This window comes from Podarcis muralis, chromosome 14 (assembly GCF_964188315.1).
Source record: "Podarcis muralis chromosome 14, rPodMur119.hap1.1, whole genome shotgun sequence".
NCBI lineage: Eukaryota > Metazoa > Chordata > Lepidosauria > Squamata > Lacertidae > Podarcis > Podarcis muralis.
This window is the reverse complement of record NC_135668.1, coordinates 3,241,465-3,264,505: the sequence shown is the minus strand read 5'-3', so window position 1 is coordinate 3,264,505 and position 23,041 is coordinate 3,241,465. Positions and strand designations below refer to the sequence as shown.

At 42.6% G+C, this 23,041-nt stretch overlaps 1 protein-coding gene across 6 annotated transcripts in view; it reads left to right on the top strand.

Moving 5' to 3' along the window:
• The window catches only part of OTUD7A (OTU deubiquitinase 7A), a 133,756-nt gene that overhangs the window by 25,107 nt on the left and 85,608 nt on the right, over positions 1-23,041 (top strand). Inside the window, exons 3-5 of one of the 6 annotated variants that reach the window (XM_077918352.1) lie at positions 13,871-14,002; positions 20,437-20,467; positions 22,155-22,227. The gene's annotated coding sequence lies outside the window, so the exon portion shown is untranslated. Of the gene's footprint in view, positions 1-13,870; positions 14,003-17,148; positions 17,372-20,436; positions 20,468-21,241; positions 21,371-22,154; positions 22,228-23,041 lie in introns of those variants that run through there. The other 5 variants (XM_028705762.2, XM_028705765.2, XM_077918353.1 and 2 more) reach the window with 5 other exon arrangements.

Below are 23,041 nucleotides of genomic sequence, written 5' to 3'. Positions count from 1 at the left end.
TCAAGCATTTACCCACCCAGTGAAGAGGGGAAAAAGGCAAATGGGGTCAGACCCAAAAATCGTCTACTACAGGACAGATCTGGAAGAGAACATAGCAGAATGCCACTTGAGGTTGCTAATAGTTCCCAGCTGAAGGACAATAAGCATTTGGAATAGTAGTAGTAACTTTGCTCTGGAGCAAAATTAATGGCCTACAAGCCGTGCTGTGTCTCTTGGGATAGCTTTAATATATTTGCCTCAAGAGTAAGGTATGGGTTAATAAGAGTGTTCGAAATTCACCAGGCACTAGGACTGGGTGATAGTCGTACTTTGGTTCTCGAATGCCTTGGTACTTGGACGTTTTGGCTCCCAAACGCTGCAAACCTGGAAGTGAGTGTTCGAATTTGCGAACATTTTTCAGAAGCCGAACATTTGCCGTGGCTTCCACAGCTTCTGATTGAGTGGAGTAAGCTCCTCCAGCCAATCGGAAGCCGCACCTTGGTTTTTGAACCATTTCGGGAGTCTAATGGACTCCTGGAATGGATTACGTTCAAGAACCCAGGTACCACTGTACCTGCTTTCCAACAATGTAATATACAGTGGTACCTTGGATTACATACGCTTCAGGTTACAGACGCTTCAGGTCACAGACTCCGCTAACCCAGAAATAGTACCTTGGATTAAGAACTTTGCTTCAGGATGAGAACAGAAATTGCTCAGCAGCAGCGGGAGGCCCCATTAGCTAAAGTGGTGCTTCAGGTTAAGAACAGTTTCAGGTTAAGAACGGACCTCCAGAACAAATTAAATTCTTAACCCGAGGTACCACTGTACTACTAGCTAAACTTCATGATGTTGTTGTTGTTTTTGTTTAGTCGTTTAGTCGTGTCCGCCTCTTCGTGACCCCCTGGACCAGAGCATGCAAGGCACTCCTGTCTTCCACTGCCTCCTGCAGTTTGGTCAAACTCATGTTGGTAACTTTGACAACACTGTCCAACCATCTCGTCCTCTGTCGTCCCCTTCTCCTTGTGCCCTCCATCTTTCCCAACATCAGGGTCTTTTCCAGGGAGTCTTCTCTTCTCATGAGGTGGCCAAAGTCTTGGAGCCTCAGCTTCAGGATCTGTCCTTCCAGTGAGCACTCAGGGCTGATTTCCTTCAGAATGGAGAGGTTTGATCTTTTTGCAGTCCATGGGACTCTCAAGAGTCTCCTCCAGCACCAGAATTCAAAAGCATCAATTCTTCGGCGATCAGCCTTCTTTATGGTCCAGCTCTCACTTCCATACATCACTACTGGGAAAACCATCGCTTTAACTATACGGACCTTTGTTGGCAAGGTGATGTCCCTGCTTTTTAAGATGTTGTCTAGGTTCATGATAGGGTGGTATATGACAATGTCGGAGAGGAGGCGGGGAGGACATGGCTATGGAGATGATTAGTGTCACCATGTGCAGGTTCTGCCTCTTCCTGTTGACGCCGGATGGGTGGCGCTGCTCCGGGCGGAGCGCATCAGCCAAGGTGCCACATGGCAGGGCACTGGAGAGCTGCCAGCTGTGGCTTGCCTTAATGATCTCTTGCCTGCCACGCAAGCAGCAGCTACCAGGAGTCACTGTTCAGCCTGTGGACGCGCCACTAGCTGCCCTCCGCTCTGGAGATTCCTCAGGCTGGTGCTGTTTGCATTTGTCGTGGGCAGCCACATGGAAATGCGGTGTTTCTGCCTCCCCTCATACTCACCTGAACATTTAGGCTTGGGAGGTGCAAGCCACCATTGCAGGCTGCTGGGCCGGCATTGTGGCATGCCAGGAATTATAAAAACATTGCCTGATCGGAAATTCTAAATTCGCCCTCATCGTTTTAAATTTAAACTGGTTTCAGGTGTTGGTGCTGACCTTTAAAGCCCTAAATGACCTCAGCCCAGTACAGTGGTACCTCGGGTTACAGACGCTTCAGGTTACAGACGCTTCAGGTTACAGACTCCGCTAACCCAGAAATAGTACCTCGGGTTAAGAACTTTGCTTCAGGATGAGAACAGAAATTGTGCAGTGGCGGCACGGCAGCAGCAGGAGGCCCCATTAGCTAAAGTGGTGCTTCAGGTTAAGAACAGTTTCAGGTTAAGAACGGACCTCCAGAACAAATTAAGTACTTAACCCGAGGTACCACTGACACAGACACGGAGGTCCAGCTCCAAGGGCCTTTTAGCAGTTTCCTCACTGCGAGAAGCAAAGTTACAGAGAACCAGGCAGAGGGCCTTCTCGGTGGTGGCGCCTGCCTTGTGGAATGCCCTCCAACCAGATGTCAAGGAAATAAACAACTATCTGACTTTTATAAGACATCTGAAGGCAGCCCTGTTTATGGAAGTTTTTAATGCTTGGTGTTTTATTGTGTTTTTAACTGTTTTTTAACTGTTGGGAGCCGCCCGGAGTGGCCAGGGAAACCCAGCCAGATGGGCGGGGTATAAATAATAAATTATTATTTTAATTGTAACACCCACCCCTTAAATCTCTTCGCAGACAACATCACTGTCTTCCTTATTGCTGCTGTAGTGAGTCTCCTCAAGGTCATGCAGAAATATCTGGCCTTCAAATTAATTACGATAAATCTAAATCACTCAGACCCCAGGCCCAATTGTTTTTCAGCATGACCTTGGGGATAAAGCTCAGGACTCAAACTCTGAGAAATCTGAAGGAATCTGTTTTACCTTTTTCAATTTAATATTCCAGGCCTTCATATATTGTCCCCACCCCCACCCCACATAAAGAACAGTGGGTGGCATTCAATCCTCAACAAGTTTGTTTTACAAGCTCAAAAGGCCAGGGTTTCATCATATATTCTGTACACGAAGTCCTGGTTGGAGGTTGGTGCCTTCCTCATACAGACAACCCGCATTTTGTGTGTGTTCAGAGAACATGTGAGCTGTGTATGTGCAGGCTGTTTTTGGATCCGGAAGAGGGCACAATGGGGGCCTCAAGGGGTGGGCTTCTGTGTGCGCCACTAACATGCTTGATGACCCAGAAAACAACCCCTGCACAAATGAGAGTTGTCCCTACCAGTGGCGTAGCGTGGGTTGTCAGCACCCGGGGCAAGGCAAGTAATTTGCGCCCCTGCCAGGTAGGGGCAGAGAGCTGCGAGTACGAGCGCCCCCCCCCAGATGTTGTGCCCGGTGCGGCCGGCCCCCCCTGCACCCCCCACGCTACGCCACTGGTCCCTACACACTTTTATTTTGAAGCTTTCCAGATCTATCAGGTGGTTCCAATACCCGCTTCCACAGTGGATAGCTGTGAAGGAACTGGAATTACCCTCCCCGCACTTGCAGTAGAAGCGAACAGCGAAATAATCAGCATAGGCATGATGACTACGTAGAACCTCCACCTTCAGAAACTGTAAGCCACACAGTGCTACTTGCTGGGGAGAAGGAAAGGATCTTTGCCTCCAAGCTCTGGGTTGTTGTTGTTTTTGGCTACTCAGACATTGGTCACTGTGGGAAGCAGGATGCTGGTCTGGATAAATCTCTGCTGTTTATCCATCAAGGGTCTTCTTGTTTCTGAAAGAGAGAGTAATTCAAGGCCAGAAAAGGGTGAAAATAGGTCCCATGTTGCCTGGTGGAATGAAAAGTGGTTCCCAGTTCTGAAAAGGTTGCAGACTCCTGCTCTAGACAACTGAGACAATTGCTTATAGAGTGGACGGCCCCAGCAAATCAAGCTCTCTAACCCAGTTTTTATCTTCCGCACCCAGGAGGCTTTTTCTTGATAACACACATTGCAGCTGCATCCTTTCCTTTGTCTGTTTATATAATGCCACTTTTCTTCGTTTTCTTGGCATATTAACTGGGATTTCCCCCCCCATTCACTAATGAAACCACATCTGAGGCTACCCATTGCCTTCCAGTTTGGTCTTATACTTAAATCTCATGACTGTTTACTTGATCGCACAAGGTTGCAAGTCTGGAAAAATATTTACAGGGCAGCAACATCAAATTGTAGAAATTGGTGACACATTTTAGATATGCATAAGACTGAAAAATAAATTGCATTACTATGGTATTTGGGTGATTAGCTTGCTTTTTTTTTATCCCTTACTTGTAAAAAATGCATTTACAGCATTTTGATTTCAACATCAAGTAACCATTATACTGGTCGTTTGTGTCAAATGTATATCTGATATTTTTTAAAAAAATCTTCATTGTGCTATAGTTTTTTTAGAAGAGGAATTGAGAGAGGTAGTGGCTTGCAAAGCAAAAGGAAGGAGCAGAAAGATATGGAATGTCAAGAGTTATTGGCAAAAATGTTTTGTATTGAAAAGATTGGCAATAATGGTTTGTTTCTTTAAGACTGTATATGCTATCATGTCAATTCACACAAATCTCATGGGACTAATTGTGTAAGACCTTGTTTTTCTGTATACAGTCAAAAAAATGCTTATTCCACTTATAATTATTTGTTAAGTTACATGGTGAACAGAGGGGAATATATATATAACCTTCAAACTGAAGGACAACCAGCATACATCAGAATTAGATTTTAAGCTTTGCAGGCTTACGTTTCTCAAGAAGAGATTACCAGAGGCAGGGCTGTGTCTTTGAAAAGCTGTCATATGCCATACAAATCTTGGTAGTGATTGTAGAAAATGTCACATTAACTCTTATAACTCTGTGCTAACTTCTTCCTTCAGTATCTAGCTTGATGTTCATCTAACAAAAACTTACTTTTAGAAAAGATGTGTTCATTTCTGATAAGATTTTTTTCTTTTAAAAAGGGAGTGAAGCTGAGTTGAACTATGACTCTGATATGTGATAAATAAATTTCCTTAGGAAAAGGTTTTATGACCTCGGCAGTATCTCAGTGAGTCGAGCGTACTGTAGGTAAAAGCTTCAGTACTGATGAAATGGGTTTGGTTTCTTCTTCTGGAATAGTGCCAAGAAGTGACCTACAATAATAGTGGGCACAGTGGAGAACAAATGAAGTAAGGATACAAGCTTGTAGCCCGTGTCCAACATTCAGATGAGTGCTCTCCACCATCCACCATCCCCAGCTCCTAGTATTCAACAGATCCAAAACCACAAGCAATTTCAGGCCCTGAACTCAATATCCTGTTTTTTATATATGCCAAGATAAATAAAATAACTACATTAGGAAACCGAAATATTGACCTCATGTGTATTAGTAACACAGCATTTTCTTCCCCAATACTTTCTTTTATTTCAGGTGTCCTCACCATCCCCTGCCCCCTGGGTTATAAGTGTTAGACTTGCGCACACAGAGAGAAAAAATCTTTTGGTTTATCTTTTGGTTGAAAATTAGGTGTACCAAAGCCAGCAAAAAATATTACCAAGATAATGGCACATCTATTGCCCATGGTAACAAAGCTTATGAATGATGAATAAATATTTGTCAGTTGAATTGGTTCTTGAAATCTAGAAGTGAAATAAGCTTAACCATTACCATATCACTACTACATTTAGTTGTTGCAATAGTTCTGATGCCGAACTGCAGTATGTCTTGGTGTCTACCTTCAACAGTCCTGCTTTGCCAATTATATTGTACAGTATACTAAGGATATACAGTCATACCTCATGTTATGGATGCTTCAGGTTACGTGTTTTTGGGTTGTGGACCACAGGAAACCCGGAAGTACTGGAACTGATTACTTTCGGGTTTTGCTTCTTGTGCATGTGCAGAAGCGCCAAATCGCACCTGCACAGATGCAGCGCTTCAGGATGCGAAGGCTGTGGGTTGCGGATGTGCCTCCGTCACAGATTACGTCCGCAACCTGAGGTTCCATTGTACAGTGGTACCTCTAGTTACGAACTTAATTCGTTCTGGAGTTCCGTTCTTAATGTGAAACTGTTCTTAACTAGAGGCGTGCTTTCGCTAATGAGGCCTCTTGCTGCCGCTGCGCCGCCAGCACACAATTTCCGTTCTCATCCTGGGGCAAAGTTCTCAACTCGAGGTAACTCTTCCAGGTTAGCAAAGTTTGTAACCTGAAGTGTTTGTAACCTGAGGCGTTTGTAACTCAAGGTACCACTGTATAGGAAAAAACACCTCTTACCAATTTCATATGATACTGTCAGTGTCAGTCCTCTAGTGCCTCTTCCTTTAACTCATTATAATCTTGTAGTTGGAGAAGTGTTTTTTTCTCAGGAGTCTGAGGAAATCATTTACATTTTGTTTAATAAGAGGTTAAAAGCATTCTATTTGTTGTTTTTACCTCCTCTATGTGTGACAATTACTACAATGATAGCTGTTCTGCAATGTGATAGAACCATTTACAGTTGTTGCTGTTATTATAATTTCTATAGTGCTTTAAGTGTACAGTATAAAATACCTTCTGTTTCTTAATTACAACCCCATTGCCATGTAAGGCGACAGCTTGTCTAAGCTTAATGGCAGATTGTGGATGAATACCAAAACTGTATAACTATACAGTGGTACCTCGGGTTACATACACTTCAGGTTACAGAATGAGAACAGAATTACAGGATGAGAACAGAAATCATGCTCTGGCGGCGCGGCGGCAGCAGGAGGCCCCATTAGCTAAAGTGGTGCTTCAGGTTAAGAACAGTTTCAGGTTAAGAACGGACCTCCGGAATGAATTAAGTACTTAACCCGATGTACCACTGTATGACATTTTGCTTTTGAAAGTTCAAAGAATTGCTTTAATAGGGAAACATGCAAATATTTAGTAGTAGTAGTAACAATTTTTTTTTGCTTAGCTATAAGCTATAACAAAGAAAAAAGACATTCAGTGTTGAGCCCCATATTTGGCTCTTAATTAGCTGGTGTTAGGATCGTCCTACTTGTGTGTAGGACCCTGGCAGAGACACATGCCCTACTGGCATGTTCTTTCCCTCCTGGTCGATCGTTCCGGAGCTTCAAAAGCTTTCTCCAGCCCAAACATCACAGCGACTGATACCAAGAGGCATCAGACACTTACGGAACCTGCAGAGTATTAGCGGTTCGCATAACAAATGCAGCAGCACAGCATTTTGGCTAATCTACTTTATTTACATACAGTATAATACACTCAGAGCATTCTGACTTAGCTCCTTCCTGTTTCTTAACAGACAGCAAAGAGAAAGAAGAAAGGACAATAGTCCTACATCATGGAAACACAGTAATCCAAACATCCTGTCACTTCCCACTATGTGACAAAACAATCCCATGACTGCAAGCACAGAGCAAGAATCCTAACAGCTGGTAGCCAATGCAGATAGAGAAGCATGCAATGTAATATAATTTTCCTATCTGACAGCAAAAAGTACACAAACTTACTTCATGTAACTTTTTTCCTGCAGCTAAACTCAGATCATGAGAATGCTTTACAAAACATACAGAAACGCTGCTTCAAATGATATTTCTTAAAACAGCCATCTAGAAGGGCAGAGGCCACAACTTTTCTTAATCCTGTAGAAGCAATTTTATGTGGAGCCAAAGTAATTAACTACAGATAGTTAGCTTTTTGATTGTCTTAATACATGGATACAGCCTGAAAAACTCAAGGAATGACTAGTTAACATATAAATCATAGAAGCTCTCTCATATCCAAACATTTATACCTGAAATTTAAACACTGATTAGATCATAATCAGCTCACTATTAAGTTCACTGACAACTGTATGTAAAGTAGTAACTTGCTTTTGAGAATTTATGGGTATGCCATAACCTAGAGAAACTAGACATGAAGATGACAGAGTTAGCATTCTGTTACAAAAGTTTTAAGAGTCAAACTTGCATTCTAGTCTGGACAGAAAGCCAACCCACAGAAGGAATGCCAACAAAGAGGACCAATACTATCATTAGACATAAATGTTGAACATCCTTCAATTCCTGGACTGAGACCCCAACGCTTTACACCATATAACATGGAAAGAATAACCTTAATGAATATTTTAAGGTCTGGCATAACTATTTGCCTTCCCTTTGTATAAGAAGAACTTCAGAACAGCTCCTACAAGATATCTTGCTTTCCTGAGATAAGCATCCTGATCAGCCTTCCAAGAGGAAATAACTGTGAAAAGGAACCCTAGAAACAAAATGATTTAGTCAATTGAATAATTAGAATTAACTATTTAAATGTGGGAGATTTCTTACTAAATACAACCTCTTTTGTTTTGGTAAAAATTAATGCTAATTTGTTCTTCTCCCAAAAGTTAGCCAGCAAGTCCATCTGCTTTTTCAAACCACACCTAGTCAGAGATAATATAACCATATCATCTGCATATAGGAGTATACTGACCTTTCTATTTCCTATGGCAGGTGGGCATGCATTCACTTACCAAGCAATTTATCCTGATCATTAAAATAAAGACTGAAAAGGAGGGATGCTCAAACACATTCCTGTTTAACTCTCTTCATAGTTGAGATTGGACCATTCCTGTCTATACTGATTTTAACAGTAGTAATTTGAAGAAGCATCAGCAGTCTAGGGTCTATATCAATGGCATGCAATTTGGCCCACAGACAATTTCTGTCTATTGAATCAAAAGCTTATGATAGCCCAACAAACACTGTAAAGAGCATTTCATTGTTTTCAACAGTTTTCCCAACAAGATGGGGCAAAGTATAGTAGTGATCAGTAGTGGAATAGAAATTACTAAATCCAGCTTGCTGTTCACACAAAATATAATTGTAGGATATCTGCTGTTGTAGTCATATATTTTAGAAGAGATATCCAACATTCTGACTGGTCTGTAATTTTTGGAAAGAGAACATGCACATAAACAATTTCCCCTACTTGTGCTTTCATATGATTAATAATAATTAATAATTATTATTATTTTATTTGTACCCCACCCATCTCACTGGGTTGCCCCAGCCACCCTGGGCAGCTTCCAGAATATAAAACATTAAAAACTTCCCTATACAAGGCTGCCTTCAGATGTTTTCTAAAGGTTGCATAGTTACTTATCTCCTTGACATCCAATGGGAGGGCGTTCCACAGGCTGGGCGCCACTACCAAGAAGACACTCTTCCTGGTTTCCTGTAACCTCACTTCCTGCAGTGAGGGAACTGCCAGTGTGTCCGCTCTGAATGATGGGGTGGAGATGCTCCTTCAGATATATAGCGCCAAGGCTGTTTGGGGCTTTAAAGGTCAGCACCAACACTTTGAATTGTGCTTGGAAATGTATTGGGAGCCAATATAGGTCTTTCAGGACCAGTGTTATATGATCCTGCTGCCATTCCCAGTCACCAGTCTAACTGCCACATTCTGGATTAGTTGTAGTTTCTGAGTCACCTTCAAAGGTAGCCCCATGTAGAGCACATTGCAGTAGTCCAAGCGGGAGAGAACCAGGGCATTTACCACTCTGGTGAGACAGTCTGCGGGCAGGTAGGGTCTCAGCCAGCATACGAAATGAAGCTGGTAGACAGCCGCCCTGGACACAGAATTAACATGCACCTTAATGGACAGCTGTGAGTCCAAAATGACTCCCAGTCTGTGCACCTGGTCCTTCAGGGACACAGTTACCCCATTCAGGACCAGGGAGTCCTCCACACCTGCCCATCCCCTGTCTCCCAGAAACAGTACTTATGTCTTGTCTTCATTCATTAATCCATCCTTCAGCAGTCTCCAGACACTCACACAGGACATTCACCACCTTCACTTGTTCCAATTTAAAGGAGAGGTAGAGCTGGGTATCATCCGCAAACTGGTGAACACCCAGCCCAACCCCCTTATTATTTCTCCCAACAGCTTCATATAGATGTTAAAAAACATATAGATGTTAAAAAACATGGGGGAGAGGACAGAGCCCTGAGACACCCCACAAGTGAGCACCCAGGGGTCCGAACACTCACCCCCAACTCCATTTTCTTGTCACAGCCCAGAAAAAAGGAGTGGAACTACTGCATAACAGTGCCCCCAGCTCCCACCCCCCTAGATGGTCCATAAGGATACCACAGTCGATGGTGTCAAAAGCCTCCGAAAGATCCAACAGATCTGGGAAACAGCTTTCACCTCTGTCCCTAGTCCGCCAGTGATCAAGGCAGTTTCAGCCACATGATGGGGCCAGAATCCCAACTGGAAGGGATCCAAATGGTCCACATCCTCCAGGTGTGCTGATCAATCACCTTGCCCAAGAATGGGAGATTTGAGACTGGATGATAATTGACCATAATGGCTGGGTCCAAAGATATTTTTTAAGAAGCAGTTTAATAATTGCTTCTTTAAGGGGATCCAGGAAGACTCCCTCACTGAGGGAAGCATTCACCACCCCACAAAACCCATTGCCCAGCCCTGCCTGGATCACTCTTATGAGCCAGGATAGCCAAGGATCAAGGAGATAAAGAAGAAGAAGAAGAAGAAGAAGAAGAAGAAGAAGAAGAGGAGGAGGAGGAGGAGTTTGGATTTGATATCCCGCCTTTCACTCCCTTTAAGGAGTCTCAAAGCGGCTCACATTCTCCTTTCCCTTCCTACCCCACAACAAACACTCTGTGAGGTGAGTGGGGCTGAGAGACTTCAAAGAAGTATGACTGGCCCAAGGTCACCCAGCAGCTGCATGTGGAGGAGCGGAGACGCGAACCCGGTTCACCAGATTACGAGACTACCGCTCTTAACCACTACACCACACTGGCTCTCGACATGCTGTAAATTTCAAGTCGCTTTTCCAAAGTTTCTCCCAGAGGTTAAAATCTATTTTGTGTCCTATATCTATTGCCCAGTGTGTCATTGAGGCTTTAACTAGCTCATGTTTTGTTTCCCATTCTAATAACAGGTTATACATTTTAGACAATTTTTTATCTTTGTTTAGCAAGAGTTCTTTTTTGAATTGTGAACTTTGGTCTGAAAAAACATTTTTTCTATCTAAGTTCAACATATCATGTTACTGATGGTATCTGGTATCATCAGATCCTTGCCATTTTTAAGACTGACTAAAATGTATTCCCAAATCTATTTATAATATTTCATCTACCCTGTCAGCAATTCTTACCTGGCCTATTATTATTTTAAAAAATACTTAATCGCACAAAGAAAGCCTAGATGAGAATAGTAGGAATACTCCTATTTGTACTCCTATACGTTGTGTATGGACCTTTTTTTGGGGGGGGGGGAGGAGGCTTTTTTAAAACTGCAGATTAGGCTTCCATTGGCACTACTGAATAAGGACTAAAATACTCTCTATATCTCCTGGCATGTTCCTTTAGGTCTCCTGAGGATTGTGTGTGTGCTTTAGAATCACATTTGTTTTCCTTCCAATTTAGAGACACTTCTCCCTGCACTCCAACATTTGACATAACCTGTAACGTGTAAATGATTTGTTTTTTTCTTTAGCCAAAGCTCTCCTGTCGCAATTGCTTGTGTGTGTGTGTGTGTGTGTGTGTGTGTACATGCATGTGAACATGTATTCTCTCCCCCAAGGCTTATTTTTCAAATCAATAGCAATTTTGTTCTATTTCTGGCTATCAGACATTACACTATCTATTGGTCAGCTGCTTGGTACTGAATGAATGAATGAGGTCACAGAAGGAAGGCCATGTCACCAGGGAGCTGAAAGCTGAAGGCTGCCTGGTCCATCCTTGCTGCAAGACCTTCTGCTGAACATCTTGCCTCCTCAGACTGTGCCACATGCAGATCTTTAATTCTCCTTGACCTAATAACACATTTTGCCTTCTCCCTGCTTTCTCCTGTAGAACTGCGGCATATACAGAGTCGGGCATTAGGATATGACAGTTATTTATTACTATTATTATTTATTAATTTTTTATACTGACCTTAATTGGAAGATTACAGTGTGGTTCACAGCATAAAAATACAAAATGAGAGCACAAAATACCAAACCAACCAACCAATGAACCAATCCAGTAGCCCTCTCTCCCATAAACACATTTAAAAGACCATAGAATGTTTAATCAGCCAAACACCTGGTTATAGAGAAACATTTTCACCTGGCGCCTACAGATGAGGGGCCAGGCAAGCCTCCTTGGGGGGGGGGAGCATTCCACAAATGGGGGGCCACCACAGAAAAGGCCCTGTCTCATCTTGCCACCCTCTGGACCTCTCCACATGAAGAAGAGGCTCAGATGATGGTTGGAGGATCTAGGTCAGTTCATATGGGGAGAGGCAGTCCTTGAGCTTTCCCTCAGATCTGGATGTCTATTAACCTATGTCCAGGCAGAGCTATCTGTACTTGCATGTTGTTCGTGTAGTTCTGTTGAACTTTAGGCCTATGTGTAAACAAGCATTGGCAGAAATTGCATCAGTGTTTTTCACTAGGGTAAAATGTGACTGCAGTGCCCCCATCCATGCTATTGTCTCATTTTTGATCATGACAGATAGTCCGTGAAAGACAAAGCTCTTTTTCTTCAGCTAGTTTGGGAACTAAGTTTCATAATAAGATTATTTTAGTTGGGATACATCTGTTTACTGGTAAGCAATTTAAAATTGTGAGCTACTTCCTGACAATTGCGGTGTTTAAAGCAAGGATGCAATATTTAATATAGATACTCAGCTTGGTCTGCCTTGACAAAGTTGTTTTCAATGTGGTCAATGAGTAATGTGACTTCATTGGCATATTTTTAACTGATGACTAGGATACGTTAAGGCTATCAATAAATAAGAAGGGAAGTGTTTAGATTGCGATGAGCATTACTTAAATTTGTGGCTGATGTGACATTTGAACCCGGAGCTTCTCGACTCACTTTTAGCCATTACCCTATACCGCCTCTAGTGGATTAAATCAATGCAATTAATCAACTTGAGTTTTAGTCTCAAATTGCCACAGGTTTGATAGAAACTTTTCTGGAATCTAGTATTTGTACATTCTTAGCTGTTGTATCCATACTTGCTCTAAAAAAATACTTTGAAATTACACTGGATTCAAATTTGTGCAACATTTATCCACAATGTATATTTTTCATACCAAGATCAGGTCTAGAATTTGTGAAGTAATAGAAAAGAAAAAGACCTTCATGTGTGATCAGAATCCTTCTCTATCACTGCCCATGCTCAGGTAGGAGCCTACCTCTTAGGGCTTTCATATTCATTTTCTCTCTCCACTCTTTGTTAGAGAAATCAAGTACTGAGTGTTTTAAAATTGAAGGTCTAATCCTATTGCTGTTTTTAATTAGCTTTGCAAAGTGAACATAATAATCAAATTAGCTTTGGACAGAGAAAGCTGTCACGTGGGAGCAATACCAGTGAAGGATTTTCAGACATTATTTTGATGTACATGTTGTTGTGTGTATCTTTTTCTGCTGTAGGGAATAATAGGGAATAACTGCTTTTAGTTATCTAGCTATTGAGTGTGGTCTGAATACAGAGAGCATTCAAAGCCCTCTTCTTTTTTGCCCTGACATTATCTTATCCTTACTTTTAGCACCTGCTGCACTGCCATCACACAACACAAGCGGATTTGTTAGCTCCCTTATTTCTGGTCATGGAGATGATACAGGAAAATAATTACAGGTCTCTTCCTGAGCCCAGTCCATACAACTCCATGCAGTCCATAAATGTACACCACTGAAATTATACCTGTCACATACTAATAGATTTTAGTAGCCAGCTGGACTACAGTCTTGAGCCAGAAATACTGGAACAGCTAGGAAAATGTTTCCTAGCCATTTGGTTCCCGGCAAATCCCTCATGAATGCACATGAAATCACCTGCCCTTGATTCAAGATCCCACAGCAAGCATTGGAGTCATTCACCTCTTGGTTTTTTATGCTTTTTTGTCTATCTATTTACTGTTCATTTATTGTTTGTATGCTGCAGCTGCAAAGCAAGAATCAAGCATCTCTTACTTACTGCACTGGACAGCCGAAGAAGCAAAGGCATGGCAGAGGATTGATTATTCGTATATGCAGCTGAATCCCAGATGCTGCTTGTCATTAATACAGTGCATTCATTAAGCTGAATATGGTAGCGTGATGAATTTCATACTAACAGGCACTCTGTTTCCTTACAGATTTCTCAGGGGACACAACTTATTCACACACTCTACTGTGATAAAAATGAACTGTTGTCTTCATTGAAAAGAAGTGGTATAAGGTCCATCTAACACATGCCGCCCAAAACTGTTACTTAAAGTCGACTGAAAGTAAGTCAAATGGACCCCTTAACAATAGCTTTAATAATCTCTCTAGCTATTTTGGGATGAAGAGCAGACAGCCTAAACAAGTGCACTAATTTTAGCAGGTTAAGACAGCTGCTGTTTATTCTTAAATAAAATATATTGAAGAAATAGATCACAGAGAAGGAAATGAACATTTGCCCCTTGTGACAAGCATTGTCCCAAACCATGTGACTGTAAACCAGTGGTGGTGTCTCTGTGTTAACTGTTTTATTTTAGTTTTTATCCCCTGCTTTTCTTTCTGGGATTCTAATATGCTCAGTGCATTAGATTGATTATTTATTTATGTATCATCCAATCTCATCTTAATGATTTAACATAACTTGCAACAGTTTGGGAATCCACAAAAACTAAACAAAAATGATGTATACTGTTTTTTGTTTATATCTCTCAAAGTTATGTCATTTCTTACAGAATGAACATGTTCACATGTGTGCATATGACACTCTTAATAAGGGGATGTGGGTGGCGCTGTGGTCTTCAAATCCCCGCGACGGGGTGAGCTTCCGTTGCTCAGTCCCTGCTTCTGCCAACCTAGCATTCCGAAAGAACGTCAAAGTACAAGTAGATAAATAGGTACCGCTCTGGCGGGAATGTAAATGGCATTTCCGTGCGCTGCTCTGGTTCGCCAGAAGCAGCTTAGTCATGCTGGCCACATGACCCAGAAGCTCCCTCGGCCAGTAAAGCGAGATGAGCACCGCAACCCCAGAATCGGCCACGACTGGACCTAATGGTCAGGGGTCCCTTTACCTTTACTCTTAATAAGAAGAATATATTGCATTGTATCCCACAGAGTAAAATATAGCAGAGAAAAAGAGGTGCAATAAGAAATGCATCTTTGGAGGGGAAATTTTGGTGGCAAACTTTATTTGATGTTCATTTACAACCAATTTATATTATATTCTTTCCAGACACAAGAGTTACACCCACAGCATACATTTAAAGCACATCTATAGAATCCTGAGAACTGTAGTTTATCCACCACAGAGCTATAATTCCCAGCACCAGTAATAAATGACAGTTCCCAGGATTCTTTGGGGGAAAGCCTTGTGCTTTAAATGGATGTAGCCATCTCCTAGGAGTATGAATTTGAATGGTTTATCTGTGCAAGCTCAGACTATCAGTGGGTTACACAAACATTGGGGCTTTTGCACTGCAGTTTCTCAGGGAAGGAGGTAGGAGTGTGTTCAGAATGGGTGGGAAGTTGGTACATCTTTATTTGGACAGAGAGATCAAGAAAGTGAAGAAAATTAAGCTCACATGGTGTGTCATATAAATCAGTAGTCAAATGTGTATATTTCATGTTTCAGAATAGTAGTTTGATGCATTGTAAAGCAAAATAGCAGGTTATTGCCTTTAGCTGATGCTTTGAATCTCATATTAATTATCCCTCTGAAACAAATGAACTCTACTGATAATGAAGCACAATAAAATAAGCAAAAGGTTAAAATAAATAAAAAAAATCCTCTCTTTAAAAACAAAGAAGTGATCAGCATGTAATCTGAAGAGCAATTTGCTCTCATCAGGGAAAGTAACTAATTTTGGAATATGGCTTTTTTAAGCGACTCTCCAGCAATTTATAGTGTGCCTGTTTTTGAAAATGAATTAAATACCTCTTCAGATGAATAATTTGAAGAGAAAATGATTTACTTGAGAGCTAGGAGGAATTTTTTTTAGCTCCTAGACATTTAAAAGGGGGGGAAATCAATGTTCATTGATACTGAGTTTAATGTATGTTAGGATGAAACAGCAAGCAGGTTGTAGCTCTACATAGCTCCTATTCAGGGCTTATTACTCCACCAGCTCTTAACTAAGCACTCTAGCAGACTTCTCAAACTTATTTGCCCTACTGCCCTATTCTCGGGGGGGGGGGGGGGTTACTCATCGCCCGCCCCCGCCCCCTGGAAATCTACCTTCTTTAAGCGAAAAAACAGAAAGATGCAGTGACAAATGTGCGTTCTTTTATGTATCTAAAACCCATGGGGTGGACTGGAGTGAAGCCTGCCTGCTCAGTCCAATCTGCCCCAGGACCAGGTCTGGTGCTGCAGCCCGCCTACCATTGGCTAAATAGGTAGACAGGCTGCAATCCACTTCGTGGGCCTGGGGGAAGCCAAAAAGGGTTTGTGGGAAAACTCCTCGCCTCCAGCATGACCACTGGATCCACAGGAGGTATTGTCGCCGTCCCTCAACGGTGCCTGACCTGGCAGTAGGCATCATTACAGAACAGATGAAGCATGTACAAACAGGTTTTTTTAATTCTCTTCTCTTCTTTAGGCTTCCACCGCCCCCTTATTTTTAGTCAATGCCCCCAAATCGCAACCAAGGCTGCTACCGTCCCCTGGATTATTCCAGCACCCCCTAGAGGACAGAATCACTCACTTTGGGAAACACTACACTGTAGTGTTAATGGCAATGCTATAGATAGCAATGTAGCTCTCCAGTTTGGGACTTGCTAGTTTAGCATATCCTGCAATCCATGTAATTTTTGAAGGCTTATGGGCTGATTTCTAATCTGAAACCCAAATGATTTTTGTGCCTTAGAGTGCAAGGATTAATACCCCATAACAAAATCTACTCCTCCCCTCCTGCCAAATGTTGCATGAATTCTAAAGTGCTCAGGTTTGGGTCTGGTTGCCTTGGACTTTCCTTTAGCAGTGTTGGTTTGAGACATTAAACCTTGCTCCCTTTTCTTATAGGAAAGTTGGGCCTGGCTCTAAGCTCTTTGCTGCTTAGACATTTTGGGATGCAAAGGTGGCCTAAAATAATGAATAAATAATAAAACGAATAAACATTGAGTGGGGAAGTAGAGGTTTGGGGAGAGTAAGAAACGACAAATTGTGTCCTTTTCCCTCCTCCTGAAAAACGGGACCACCCGGCTGCTCCTCCTCCTATGTCTGTTAACACTTGCTGTGGTTTGTGAGTGCACACAATCCACCTCCTACTTAAATCTTGCCATGAGGGGAGGCTTGAGTGCTAGGAGTGATCTTTCTGTAGCCCCTTTTGCCAAAAGTGGTTCCTGCTCCTGTCCTGGGAGTGATTCTTATGCCTTCATTCACATTTCTCCCACAGCATGGCCTTGTAAGTGAAGGACATGTTAAAGAGGTTGGAATGTGAGGTAGGAGACCCATTAGTGGAGTCACTAAATGGTCCTCAGCACGTGAGCAAATGAGTGAATGAACTGTTGCTTGGCAACGGGGAGCATTCCTGCTCAAAATCGGAATACCTTTCTTATCTGTAAATCTTTCTGTGCAGCGCTGGACTGCTTGTGTGAGGAGGATGTTCAGTCCCTACACAGAAGGCTAGTAGCACTGGGTTAGGGATGGCTCAGAAGTCAGAGTAAGTTCATAAATTCATTATTATTTTAACTTATTGATGTTAACTGTCTTAGGTTCATTGAGGAATGGCAGGGTATAATTATTTGAAATAAAAGGATGGGGCATAATATTTGTGGGAGAGGAGACACTATAAAATAGGGTATTTACTGTATTGATCAATGAGAGTACTTAGGGTGAGCTCAGGTTTTTAAGGCTGTGCAGTTTATCTTGAGTTATGGATATAATTTTGTTACACTCAGAAATAATGGTTTTGGTGGTTTTATTTAAAGTACATGTAGTTAACTACATGCTTAACTATTTTCATATGATAGGTCAAGGGTTCTGGGTGACAGACAGAGTAGTGTTTTGGCGTAGTAAGGCCAGAAACCATACCTGGCATATTTTTCAACCCTGGACTTAAAGACAGTGATGAGACTTGTCAGTCATGTCACATTATTCCCTGTTCAGGGAAGTTTTTAATATGTGACATTTTAGTGTATCTTTCATCTTTGTTGGAAGCCGCCCAGAGTGGCTGGGGAAACCCAGCCAGATGGGCGGGGTACAAATAATAAATTATTATTATTATTATTATTATTATTATTATTATTATTATTATTCACATTTCCATAGAAATTCCATAGAAGATTGAAAAGATTTGCATTGTCAGCAAGCTGGCTTCAGCAATTGCTAGTCCGTTTGACTTCTACAGTTCTGTGTGTAATGTGAAAGTTAATACACAAACTATCTTTGCATTTCTGAGAGGGTGAGTTGGAAAATGTGGGTCTCTACCTGCAACATATTTGAATGGGGCTATAATACTGCTTCCTGCCAACCTAGCAGTTCGAAGGCACGTCAAAGTGCAAGTAGATAAATAGGTACCGCTCAGGCGGGAAGGTAAACAGTGTTTCCGTGCGCTGCTCTGGTTCGCCAGAAGCGGCTTAGTCATGCTGGCCACATGACCTGGAAGCTCCCTCGGCCAATAAAGCAAGATGAGCGCCGCAACCCCAGAGTCGGTCATGACTGGACCTAATGGTCAGGGGTCCCTTTACCTTTACCTTATAATACTGTTATTAGTAGTAGCAGTAATAAGAAGTAATTGATGTACTAAATAATACTAACATCACTTGTTAGTATTATTTATTACATTAGTGTCTCATGCTTCAAAAGGGCCGCAGGGGAGGCTTCTAAAAATCGCAAAGCAGTAAACATACAAAGTGCTGTACTTATATTCTAAGCAGAGTTAGTCCCTGCCCACAGGTCCACAATCTAATAGATGTGAGATTGGAATGGAGAAAAGAGAAAGGACTTCTTACAAAACAGCTAATATGAAGGACTAAAAAGCTAATAAGAAGGACTAAAAAGCAAACATCAGGAAAGTCAAGAATAAACTTTGTATGTTAAAAAAATTGTATATGATGATAAATGCTTTGAAATATTGTTGGATAATAAAAATGATATTAAAAAAGAGAAAGAAGAGGAAAGAGGATGGACAACTCAGAAACTGCATCACTTTATAGGAAACCTCAATTGTTGTCAAGAGATGTTTTTTACCCAGGTCCATGGCAGGGAGAAAATATCACATTCCCCTACCTCACCTTTGGTCCCAAGACTGCTCAGGCTTCCTTGTGGACGTTGTTTACATAAAAAATGCACATTAATTACCTTAGTGGTTCTTATTTTGGGGGAAATAAAGCCGTGGACCCCCTCTCCAGAAAAATGGACATAAACACATACAAAATTTTGCATATAATTTGTTTTATTGCATTAGAAATTGATTTTCTTCACAGACCCACTGAATCCCATTCATGGTTAAGAATCCCCAAATTACATCAATACAACTAATGCCACATTTAGTTTGGCCCTGAGTTTCGCCCTATTCCTGCCAAGCCTCTCTCTGCAGGGCCACAGAAAAGCATGTAATTTTAGTGCAAAACTTCCAGCGCCACAGTATTTTATCTCTAGCAGGTTTTACCATGACACTTCAAGTGAAATGGATACAACCTGCCATATTACCTTAGTAGCACTCTCACACTCAATGCAAAAAGTAGTTGTCTCATATTCAGATATTATTATTATTATTATTATTATTATTATTATTATTATTATTAATAATAATAATAATAATACCCCAGGCACTCTAGGCGGCTCCCAACAGAATATTAGAACATGATAAAACATTAGACATTAAGAACTTCCCTAAACAGGGCTGCCTTCAGATAGTTTATTCCTTGACATCTGATGGGAGGGCGTTCCACAGGCCGGGCATCACTAGTGAGAAGTCCCTCTGCCTGGTTAACTGTAACCTCACTTCTCGCAGTGAGGGAACCACCAGAAGGCACCTCAGTGTCCGGGCTGAACGATGGGGGTGGAGACGCTCCTTCAGGTATACTGGGCCGAGGACATTTAGGGCTTTAAAGGTCAGCACCAAGACTTTGAATTGTGCTTGGAAACGTACTGGGAGCCAAAGGATCGGTGTTATATGGTGATCTCTCCCAGCGGCTTCATATAGATGTTAAAAGTGCAGGGGGAGGATGGAACCCTGAGGCACCCCGCAAATGTGAGCCCAGGGGTCTGAACACTCATCTGACACAACCCCTTAGTGTGCTACCACAATAGCATTTGTAATGCATAAAAAGTAAAGGTAAAGGTACCCCTGCCCGAAGGCCAGTCGTGTCCGACTCTAGGGTTGTGTGCTCATCTCACTCTAGAGGCTGGGAGCCGGCTCCATCCGAGGACACTTCCGTGTCACGTGGCCAGTGTGACATCGCTGCTCTGGCGAGCCTGCACCAGCGCAGCACACGGAAACGCCGTTTACCTTCCTGCTATTAAGCGATACCTATTTATCTACTTGCACTTAAGAGTGCTTTCGAACTGCTAGGTGGGCAGGAGCTGGGACCGAACGACGGGAGCTCACCCCGCCGCGGGGATTTGAACCGCCGACCATACGATTGGCAAGTCCTAGGCACTGCGGTTTTACCCACAGCGCCACCCGCATCCCTTGTAATGCATAGTGCCTTCTTAATAATAATAATAATAATAATAATAATAATAATAATATTTTTTTTATTTATACCCTGTCCTCCCCAGCCAAGACCGGGATCAGGGCGGCTAACATCAGGTATAAAAACAATTGATTAAAACACAACTTAAAAACAGGATTAAAATACAACTTATGGTAAAATGCAGCTTCATTTCAGTGGAAGCCCAGATCAAAAACTGTTTGGGGGGAGAAAATGTCAAATCTTCACCAAGGCCAACTATCCAGACTGGTCCTACATGGGGCACAAAAAAGTCCCCAAATAGGGGTTCCATCCCAGAAGGAAAAGGAAAGAGGGGGAGTGGATCAGGCTGAATCCAAGCCAAAGGCCAGGCGAAACAACTCTGTCTTAACAGGCCCTGTGGAAAGAAATCAGATCCCGCAGGGCCCTGGTCTCAGGAGACAGAGCGTTCCACCAGGCTGGAGCCAGAGTTGAAAAGGCCCTGGCTCTGGTTGAGGCTAATCTGACTTCCTTAGGGCCCGGGACCACTAGAGTGTTGCTATTTATGGACCTTGAGGCTCTCTGTGGGGCATACTGGGAGAGGTGGTCCCGTAGGTACGAGGGCCCTAGCCCGCAAAGGGCTTTAAAGGTCAAAACCAGCACCTTAAACCTGATCCTGTACTTGAAAACTAATTTTATGTTCCGTTCCTCCGCATTCCCACTCCTGCGTAGCACCCTAGAAACCTCCTTTGGTATACCCACTCAATTCCAAAACAGATGCCTTCTGCCACTTCACCCCATTATTGAAATGCACCACTGGTGAAGTGACCCTTTGGTCACTTCCTACAAATATAGCCTTTTCTGCTAAATATGGCCCCACACTTCAGAAACATCATCTTTAGCTTGAGCAAACTCGATTTGCACCAGTCAAGGATTTGACAAGTGACAGTCTACTGAAGGTGCCCCTTCCTCACACATGCATATTCCCTCTCTCTCTGAAGTGGAATCAGCTTCGCCAAAGTGCTGCAGTCCCATCACTGCAGGTATGAATTAAGTAACCATATGGGCAAGGATAATTGTATGTATCATTCCCAGCTGCCCAGGGGAGGAAAGGATGAGTGGGAAGGTTCCTCGTGACTGGCTCTGCCCACAAAGATGCTTCGTTCACAGACATTATTATTGTTTATTATTGATTAAATTTGTATGCCGCCCTGTGCCTGCAGGTCTCAGGGTGGTTCATACTTTGGGAAGCAGCTTCCACATTGATGCTTGTGGAGTGTGAGAGTGGCCACTAAATAAGAGTGCAGTGAGGGTGAACTGGAGTTAGAAGAAAAGATGTACCGTATTTTTCGCCCCATAGGGCGCACCGGCCCATAGGGCGCACCTAGTTTTTTGGGGGGAAATAAAGATAATTTTTTTCTTTCCCCCCCAGGCACGGGGCTGGGGCGGGGGAAGCCTGAGCTTCCCCCGACCCCAGCCCCCAGAATAGGCTGCTCTCCGCAAGCCGTGGGAGCTGTCCCGCGGCTTGCGCAGAGCTACCCGAAGCCCAGGCGCGACTGCTCAGCGCGCCGGGGCTTCGGGATAAGAGGCAGCTCTGCGCAAGCCGTGGGAGGGCTCCTCTATCTATAGCTAGATAATTAAGTAATCTTGACATAAGCATGTTAAAACCAATTTGATCATTTCTTAAATATGAATATTTAACTTGTACTTTCCAAATGTAGGTATTTCATATTTATCTTGAAAATAAAATGCTCTAGTTCATCTAGCAATTTTCTTGCCTTGCTTTAACCTGTCAGTCATAGGCACTTTATTTTGTGTGATTCTTAGATTTTGTGGCTGGAAGAAAGCAGAAAGGAGGGACACTTGAAAGAAAAACAGAAGACAATTGTCCAGTAAGCAGGTATTAAGCTGCAATCCTATACCCACATGCCTGGAATCGCTCAGTGGTGTTCACCTAACAAACCAGCATGGTTGCTTGTCCACTATAATGGACTCTATAAGAAAGAAGCAATATGGGAATGGGAGAAAATGAAAACTTGCCAAACATACAGTATGACAAAGAGATGCAAGCTTGGTTGTAAGAATTTAACATTCTGATTGGGGAGGGGGAGCCACCATGTATGAAGCCTACAGTGCCTTTCCTTCTCATTTCCCCACAAACATATTTCTCCCTTTCCCCCCTTTTTGCTCTAATCCCAATTGTTGCATGGGGGAGGGAGAGATAATGAATGAGAGGGAATATAGAAAAGTTATGCCACCCCTGGTGTAATTAAATATTGAATGGCATTCAACCAAGTTTTACTCTTAGTAGACCCATTTAAATGATGGACATGACTAAGGTCAAGTGGCCATTTGTACGGGCCATTCACCACACAAAGCTTTTCTGCACTGGGCTTGCCATCCTCAATGATTGAATTGAGGGTTTCACTGACAAGAAATCATACTAAATACATGATGATGTCCTAGGACAGGGGTCAGCAACCTTTTTCAGCTGTGGGCCAGTCCACTGTCCCTTGTGGGGGGCCGGACTGTATTTTGGGTGGGGAAATGAACGAATTCCTATACCCCACAAATAACCCAGAGATGCATTTTAAATAAATGGACACATTCTACTCATGTAAAAACACACTGGTTCCCGGACCATTCGCGGGCCGGATTAAGAAGGTTATTGGGCCGCATCCGGCCCACGGGCCTTAGGTTGCCTACCCCTATCC